Source organism: Oratosquilla oratoria, chromosome 43 (genome assembly GCF_046742065.1).
Source record: "Oratosquilla oratoria isolate Oo_2021 chromosome 43, ASM4674206v1, whole genome shotgun sequence".
Lineage (NCBI taxonomy): Eukaryota > Metazoa > Arthropoda > Malacostraca > Stomatopoda > Squillidae > Oratosquilla > Oratosquilla oratoria.
In genome coordinates, this window is record NC_134819.1 from 13,166,146 (window position 1) to 13,176,145 (window position 10,000).

At 37.7% G+C, this 10,000-nt stretch overlaps 1 protein-coding gene across 2 annotated transcripts in view; it reads right to left on the bottom strand.

Moving 5' to 3' along the window:
• The window catches only part of LOC143021945 (uncharacterized), a 183,610-nt gene that overhangs the window by 74,484 nt on the left and 99,126 nt on the right, over positions 1-10,000 (bottom strand). The gene's annotated exons all lie outside the window — the stretch shown is intronic.

Genomic DNA, 10,000 nt, shown 5'->3' on the forward strand with positions numbered 1-10,000 from the left:
ATTACTACTTTTACTAGTACTACAACTATTATTATCACTATTGCTATTATTTTTTATTATCACTGTTGCACGCATTTGCATATCGACGGTCTGCATTTTTACCAGCCAGCACCAGTGCACACGGACGCACGCACGCATCAAGAGTTTTGGTGTAGTGAGCCCGCTCAAGACCTCATCTCTCAGGTCAAACAGGGTCAAAGAGCAATCATCTCCGGATTACCCGCCATCCCACCACTGCCACCAGAAAAAAAGGCTGGTTTTCATCTTCGGTGGATCACTTTTTTTTTTTTTTGTAAGGAGAGATTTGGTAGCGTAGTCGTTCCTTGAGGCGTGGAAGCGAGGTTCAGATGGACAGAAGCCAGTTGAGGAAAGCGGGGATAGTTTCTTTGCTTCATCGATGCGATTTGTCCAGGCTGTGTCCAATTTCCAAGTCTGTCTACATGCCTGATGACTGGGTCTTATAAGGGGGAACTCGGATGAGTTACCAACAAGGAATTACATACAATAGTTAAATTACAAGGAGCTCAACTCTAAGTCAGGCCAAATTGGCTCCTTATGATCTAACTATTGTATGTAATTCCTTGTTACTAACTCATTCGAGTTCCCCCTTATAAAACCCAGTCATCAGGCCTGTAGAAGGATTTGAAAACCGGACACAGCCTGGATAAATCGCATCAATAAAGCAAAGAAACCATCTCCGCTTTTCTCAACCGGCTCACTGTCCTACTGAACTTTGCTTTCACGCCTCAAGGAACGACTACGCTACCAAATCTCTCCTTCTTATATAAAAAAAAAAAAATGTTGGGATCCACCGAAGATCAAAACCAATATCATTACTGAAATTATTTATCATTATTGTTACTACTATTACTAGTTCTATTATTGTTATCACTTTTATTACTATTATTTTTTACCATCACCATAAGAATGTTGCATCCCTCTTTATTTGATCACTACTCTTTTTTCATGGTCACTTTTGTGAATCCAGTAACTGCGTACCTCCCCGACCCAGGAAACATTGCAGCATTTTAATGGAGACGCGACATTGTCCACAAAGATAGAAGTGATGGTAAAGTACAGTCCGTTATAAGTGACTAGCATCATCTCTGATCATCAGAATGGTTTCCGAAAAAAATGTTCTGCTGGAAATCCACGACGTTTTTCTCAAAAATCTTGGTCACCTTCCTTAGATTTGTGGGAGCTATGCATCAAACCTGAGGCCACCAAGCCTTTTTCACAGCGGCCAGAATGATGACCGCAGGCCACATAACCATTTTATTCAATAATGTACAATAAGCAATGCACAGAAAGAAAAAAACATACCAATACACAAACACTCAAAAAAGACAAATATTTATTTACAAGGGGCCGGGCCATAGTTTGGCGACTCCCGCATTGGACATATGTGTCAAACGGTTTTAATATTCTGGCAAACATTTTTATGTCAAAACTACCCTCTTGTGATTTTATTGCTACTTTTAGAATTTAACCTGGTTGTCATAATTTAGTAATTTCATTGCAACTTTTATAGTTATTTTCTTACTTTTGAGTTACCCAGTGTCAGTTTTATCGTCCTGTACTTTACAGTACATCTGTGTATATACTCGTATTTTAAGCCTTTGAAATTAGACTTTACGACATACTTTGTACTACAGTCACTCTCACATCATGCTGTTGATCATCACTCTAAAAGATCTATCCTTCATATGTATATATCTGTAATATATATATATATATATATACACATATATATATATATATATATATATATATATATATATATATATATATATATTTGTAAACTTCAGGAACTGGGTAAATGAATTGTAATAGGTATGAACCATTTTCGAATGGAATAAAGTATTTGACTGTTTTTGAAATGACTCTTTACTTACACAACGTTTCAACCTTTTGAACCTCTCCCAATGTACTTTAAGCTTTTCAAATAAAATGTTCAAACGTTTCAAATAAAGATTCAAAGGTTTCAAATAAAGTTTCAAACGTTTGACTAATAAATCCTTCGTCCTCTCATGGTGATTTTCATGACTTACTTGACGGCAGTTTCCTTTCTCTCACCTATCCCTCCCTCTGCTTCCTGATTTGTGGTTTTCTTTCTGACAGCTCTATAGCTGCTATTGTATATAAGAACATAAGAATAGAGCCGACTGTAAGAAACCATAGGGCCTACACTAAGCAGTTCCATATTCCTTACCACCTGCTATCCCTATCCATAAAATCATATCTTCTCTAAAAACAACCAATTGCTTCAGCGCTCACTACAAGGTTACCAAATCCACTCAATTCGTTAACCACTCTGTTGGTAGACCAATTATCGCCTACCCTTTTCCTCTACTCTTTTCCTCATGTTCATAAATGATCGGCTGGATCTCATATCTATACCATATTAGGTTAATGATGATATATTTTCTCTACGTTATTCTACAGATGGCTTTCCTATACTGAACTCCATTCTTTTAGGAGGATCGGTACAGAACACTAGACCTCTGACTTTTCTCTCATATCTCATTGGGAAAGAGAAAACATAGTGTCGTTCAACATCACCATAAATAATTTTCTCTACTTGTCCATTCGACGTAATCTTCAATAATTATTCTATTTTCTTCGATAATACACCGTTGTAAACACTCAAGTATCCTGGACTAGACACAGACGAACTGTATAACTTGTACCTTAACTACTGCTCAAACAATTTCAGTGGAATGAGGTGAATGTACTGTCTTCAAAATTTCCCAACTCTCAGGTACTGACCCTATACGTGGGATTCACAGGGAACTCACAGGGGATTTACCGGGGACTCACAGGGAACTCACAGGGGACTGACAGGGGACTCATCGAGAAATCACATGGAACTCACAGAGGACTCACCGGGAACACAGGAGACTCAAAGGGAACTCACAGGGAACTCATCGAGAAATCACATGGGACTTACAGGGAACTCATCGGGGACTCATCGGGCACTCACAGGGAACTCACAGGGGACTCACAGGGAACTCACAGGGGACTCGCAGGGGACTGAAAGGGGACTCACAGTAAACTCAGTAACCACTGTATGGAGTACGACACTCACGTTTGGGGTGACTCGCTTCACTTAACTCCTGGACAAATGGTACTTCAAAGCATTCCGCCTTACCAATACTTCTCATGTTGATAAACTTCAACCTTCCTAGGCCTCTGCAACATTATATAATTATAACTTTTCTGGTAATATTTTCAAGTTCACTAGTCTTCAGAACTCAGTGGCTACATGCCTTCCTTACTGAGATCACAGAGCAGCACTATTCTTTTTAACGTCTCATTGCCAGTCAAGTCAGCCGGTACACTCTATTTTTCCTTCTTTCCACAGGGAGGCTACGGAACTTTACCTTCCCTGATGCCTCTATGAACTCTAAAAAAGAGTTAGTCTCCTGCTTTTTGTTCTTTTCTTCCAGAAACTACACTAGGACTCTTGACTCTTGATCTTTGTACCCTCTTTGCTGTTCTTTGAAATATGTAGATTCACAAACACACACACACACACACACACACACACACACACACACACACACACACACACACACACACACACACACACACACACACACACACACACACACACACACACACACACACACACACACACACACACACACACACACACACACACACACACACACACATGGGGGATGGGTAGGCTATGTTATTCGTATGACCGGTAAAAGCCTTTCCAGTTCTTAAAATAAGTATAGTTTTTGGCAAAATGGAGAAAGAAAAAGAGGAAAGAATAACAAACGAACCTACGAAACGAGGACTAGACGTAAGTATAATGGAAAGTCCCGGAGGTGTCATCCCCAAACGCCATTGGTTGATAGACACTCCGAGAAAAAAAAAAAAAAAAAAAAAAAAAGTGGGAAAGTAACTTTTTTCTCAGGGTTTCAAAGAAACCAGGTGAAATGGGTAAAAGCTTAGACACAGATAGAGAAATAAGTTATGGTAATGCATTAAGAAATCGTGAAGTAAATGTCTTAATGGAAGAAATCATAGACTTAAAACTGGATTACCGAGCTGTACATAGTAAGGGTAATGAACAAACGATTAAATATTTAAGTGACCTAAAGAGCAAAATTGAAATCCTTAAAAGAGAAAACGAGAGAATGAAAATGAGGACAAAAATAAAAATTATGAACTGAAAAAGGAGGTCAAAGAGCAATTACAAGTAGTGACCGGAAAGGTGGAAGAGTCAATCAAAGAAACAGACCTCATTGAAATAAAAAAATAAATGAAAAAAATATATGTTTAAGAAAAATATTACAAAGGTAGATGAAGGAAAATACAAGATAGTTATGAAGGTAATTAAAGAAAAGGAAAATTGGGTGAGAGATACAGTTGACAAAAGTAAGTGCATTGTGATCCATGGTATCCAGGAAAAATATGATACCATGAAAAAGAGAAAAGGAGGAGAAGGAAATAGCTAAGGAGATTCTGAAAGAAATACAGGATAAAGGACACCATTTTGGTAAGAAATCGACGAAACCCGTGTTATAGGCAAATATTCAAAAGAAAAACAACATAGACTTCTGGAAATATAACTAAGAACTCAAATGGTGGCCGAGGAGGTATTATTGAAAGCGGTTAAACTGGAAAACGGCGAGAAATCAAAACATATATGGATACAAAAGGAAATGAGTGATGAGGAAAAAGAGAAAGATAAAGCTCTCAGAAACGAAGCAAATGATAGAAATGAGAAAAAAACAGAGACGGATTTTTTTTTTTTTTTTTTTTTTTACTTGAGACTGAAAAAATGGTACATAAAAATGGAAACTTAAACCAAAAAAGAAAGGAAAATATGAGACAAAAAGTGGCATACACAAATATCGATGGCATGATCTGTGGAATCAATGAACTAAATGACTATCTAGAAACAGAAAAACCTGACATCATGCGAATAGTGGAGACAAAATTGAAAGGACCTCTATCAACAAGCATAATGGGACATGGTCTATACAACCACTGGGGGAAAAATAGAACAGACAAACAGGGCGGTGTCATGATATTGACCAAAAAGGGTCTAAATGTGACAAAGATTATTTAATGCCAAGGCAATGTAGAATTAATTATGATCGAAATTGCAAACAAAAAAAATGAAAAGCAGAAAATTTGTAGCAGTGTATGTACCACCAAAAAGACATGTGTGGTCGAACAGCGAACATTCTGAATTACTGGAAGACACAATGACCGTGCTAAACGAGTTACCGAAAGAGGGTGGAAACATAGTAATCATGGGCGACTTTAATGCAAAAGACATAATCTGGGAAGAAATGATAATTAAAGGGGGAGATGAACTTTGGAGCAACATTCTACTGGATATGACCGTTAAATACACCCTAACACAATGGGTTAAGAAAGATACTAGATGTAGAAACAATAAGGAACTGTCGAAACTAGACTGAATATTAACTTCTGAGCCATATATTGTGAACAAAATGGCGTATAAAACACCAATTGGAAAGAGTGACGATATACTAATAGTGTTTGAATTAAAAGAACAGAACAATATAGATAGGAGTGGCAAATAAAACACAAACTGGGATAAATTCTCTAAAGAGGAAACAAAGATGGAAGACAAATGGAACATATTCAAAGAAAAGTACAAGGAAGGAATTAACAAATATGTACCAAAAAAGAAACAAAAAAATATCTACATAAAGTGTTGGTTTAACAAAAGGTGTAGTGAGGCTAGAGACAGGAGAAACAAAGCTTGGAAAAGATGGAAAAAGATAAGAAAAAAAAAACATCCAAATGGCAAACATATACAAAACTTTGGAACGAATATGTGAATATACGCAAGAAAGAAAAAATAAATGATGAAAAAGATATTATAGACAAATGTAAGGATCAACCTAAACTCTTTTAGAGATATGTAAATGAAAAACTAAAGGATAAACATGAAATAGCGAAATTGCGTAAAGGATATAAAGAATATATAGACGACACCGATATGGCAGAAGTTATGATCAGACATTTCAGGTCTGTTTTTACACTTGAGAGCTCATAATCTTGGGAAGATGGACAACAAGAAAGATCACCCATGATGAAAGAAATAAAGGTAACTCAAAAAGAAATAAGAGACCAGATAAAAAACCTAGATGTCAGGAAATTGCATGGACCAGATGGAATCGCAAATTGGATACTGAGAGTGTATAGACGAACTGACAGATAAACTATACAAGATAATTGACTTCTCACTCAAAGAGGGAAAGGTGACGCAAGATTGGAGAGATGCAAACATAGTACCAATATATGAAGGAGGAAATAGGGAAGATCCTACAAACTTCAGACCGGTATCCCTTATAAGCACAATAGCAGAAATATGCGAAAAGGTCATAAGAAACAAATGGACCAAACACTTGGAAGAAAATAAAATGATAAACCCCAAACAATTTGGCTTTAGAAGTGTCAGATCGTGCACCACAAACCTAATCTGCTTTTACTCGAGATTATTTGAGATAATACAAGAAAGAGATTGCTGGGTAGATTGCGACTTCTTGGATTTGGAGAAGGCATTCGACAAAGTACATGAAAAATTAATAAGAAAAAATGAAACAATAGGAGGAATACAAGGTAAACTGCTGGAATGAATGAAGGATTTCTTAACTGGGAGAAAAATGAGAGTGGTACTTAGACAAAAATTCGAACTGGGAAGATGTGAAAAGTGGCGTCCCGCAAGGCTCTGTATTGGCTCCATTAATGTTTGCCATATATATATATATATATATATATATATATATATATATATATATATATATATATATATATATATATACATACATATATATGTATATATATATATATACACACACACATATTATATATATATATATACATGTATATATATATATATATATATATATCATATATATATGTATACACACACACACACACACATATATTTATATATATATATACATATATATATATATATTTATATATAAATGATATGGATGAGGGCGTAAATTGTTACATGAACTTTTTTGCTGACGATGCCAAATTACTCAAGAGAGAAAGAACAGAAGAAGATTGCAGACCGCTGCAAGATGACCTAGAAAAAATATGGGAATGGAGTCGGAGGTGTTAGATGAACTTCAACATTAAAAAATGTAGCATAATGGAATTTGGAAAAAGTAAAAACAGAGTACTGGGACAGTATAAAATTGGAAACAAAGAAGTCAAAAAATCGATTCAGAAAGGAATCTAGAAGTAATTATCTCAAGCGACTTGACACCTGATAAACATGTGAATGAATTACTCGGAGAGACTTATAACTTATTGAGATCAATGAAAGTGGCCTTCGACTACATAGATGAGGAGATGGTTAAAAAAATAGTCGTTACACTGATAAGACCTAAACTAGAATATGCTGCAACACTATGGGCACCTAGCACAAAGAACATAAGAAAATTAGAAAGAATCCAAAGAGCAGCGACAAAAATGGCATCTACACTGTCAGACCTGACATACGAACAAAGATTGGAGAAATTATATCTGTTAACACTGGAACAGAGAAGAGAAAGAAGCGATTTGTTGACTATTTTCAGAATTATGAAAGGGATGGAAATTCTCGATAGAGACGACTTATCAAAGTGGGACAGAAGAGAAACAAGAGGACACGAAAAGAAACTAAAGACAGTTACAGAGGAGACCTGAAAAAAAAAGCTTCCCACATAGAGTGATTGCTGTCTGGAACAAACTGAACGGAGAAACAGTGAATGCCAAAACTATACATGATTTTAAGAATAAACTGGATATAGAGAGATACGAAAACGGGTCACTACGAGCATAGCTCTCGTCCCGTAAAATACAACTAGGTAAATACAATTAGGTAAATACACATACGGACGGATATATAGGGAGATACAGCGATTAGTGAAGCTGACAAATTATATAACTTTAAAGTAGTAGAGGGAATTTTACGTAAATTAAACAAATCTACCTCCGGCTGACACACGGACGACGCTGACGTGACTTGAGCAATTTATGTTACGATTCTGTGGTGTCGGATTTCCCGAGCCTTCTCTCCCCCCTTCCCCCTCTCCACATCTACCCCCCGGAAGTGTCTGGCAGTTATGGGGGAGGATACCGTTGCAAAGGATCTATTGTGAGTTGTCTGGTGTGGTTCCCATTTAGCAAAGAAATCAACATACGAGGAATGTTGTGGTCATCACCTTTCATGAGCTGAGAGGGAAACACGAAAGGGAAGAGGAAACTATCCGGACATCATCATTCCGTAAGGAGTAAGGAGGTAACAAAGGAGGAAGAAAATGAAAGAGGAGATGTAGACAAGGAAAAGAAGAAGAAGATGGGTAAGAGAAATCAACGAAAAGTAGAAGAAAAAAGAGGAATAAGAAAAAAGATGAAGAAGAAAAAGGATGAAATAATAAGATGATGAGGAAAAGAGGATGAGGAAGAGGAAGAAGAATAAGAAGAAAAACAAGAACAAGAAAAGAAAGAAGGGAGAGAAAACGAAGGGAGAGAGGAAAGGAAAACTGATTCTACAGGAAGTTGGCTTAGTTCATTTCCAGCACACACGACGACTGGCGTAGTTGGATTCACATATCCCCCAGCGATGACTTCTCTTCTGTCTGGTATTGGGTCTGACTAAGAAACAGAACAAGACAATAAACGCTCCTGAAAGCTTCAGCAAGGACCATCATTCATTCCTGACACATTAGCCCACTTCAGGAACTTCGCTTGACTGAACACCAGACGATTCCGTTCGGCTCTCAGAGGTCCCGATGAGCTTCCATAAAGCTCGTGACGTCATGAACTTATGTTATATAACTATGATGTCATGCGTCATGATACTCATTGCATAATTGTCTTGTGACGTCATGTGTCTCGTGCCATCATAGACATCGTGACATGAGCGGTCGTTATGTCATATGTCAAATGACATCATATTTGTGACGTCATGTTGTAACGGTTTTTTTTACCTCGACATATTTGTGACATTTTTGCCTCATGACGTCATATTTGTGACGTCATGTCTTGTGACGTCATCAGTGCTAAATCAAAAACCTTCGTGAAGCGAAACGAGTTTTTTTTTTCTTTCTTTCTTTCTTGGTCTCCTCGCTCCGGAGGCCATTTCCATAAGACTTAATTCTGGCTTCTCTTGCGTCGGGCGACCTCATTCATTAGAATCGCTGTCTTCTCCGTGAAAGAAGACAATTGTATTATGTAAGTAATAACCAGCGCTTCTATCCCTGGGAGCGCTATCGCATCGAAGAGGCGAAGCTATGCGGGTGGTAACGGGAAATTTTTAAGGAGGGCCCTAAGGGCTTGTACAAGTAAAAAAGGAATCAACATTTCTTTTCCGAGTAGGGACTAATTGCAATTATAAGATTAATACCGCGTAACTCTGATCCGTAGGGGTTGTCACTGAAATCCCTAAAATACCCCACACGGTAGTTTAAGGTTGAGTTGAAACCATTTTCAACCTCATCGCTACGATTTAGTAATGGTGCTAGAATGGTTACGGCGGTAACAATGGCGTTGATGGTTGTGTTGATTTTGATGATGGAATTAGTGCTGGTTGGTAGTGGGGGGGGGATGGTAGTGGTGGTGGTGGTAACTAAAGTGGTGGTGATGGTGAAAGTAGTCGTGGTTGGTGCCGGTGATGGTGGCGGTAGTGGTGGTGATGATGGTGGTGGTAGTGTGCGTGTGTGCGTGCGTGCGTGCGTGTGTGTGTGTGTGTGTGTGTGTGTGTGTGTGTGTGTGTGTGTGTGTGTGTGTGTGTGTGTGTGTGTGTGTGTGTGTGTGTGCGTGCGTGTGCGTGTACATGTGATTTTCCTTATATCATGGTACTGATGGTATCTATATCGTCGCAATATACTAGACAAGTCCTATGATAGCACAGTCCCGTCTCTCCTCTTCCATTGGTAAAATTCAACTTTGTATTTGTTCATGGTACATGACTTTACTATTTCTTTTCCTTTCTCGTTATTCC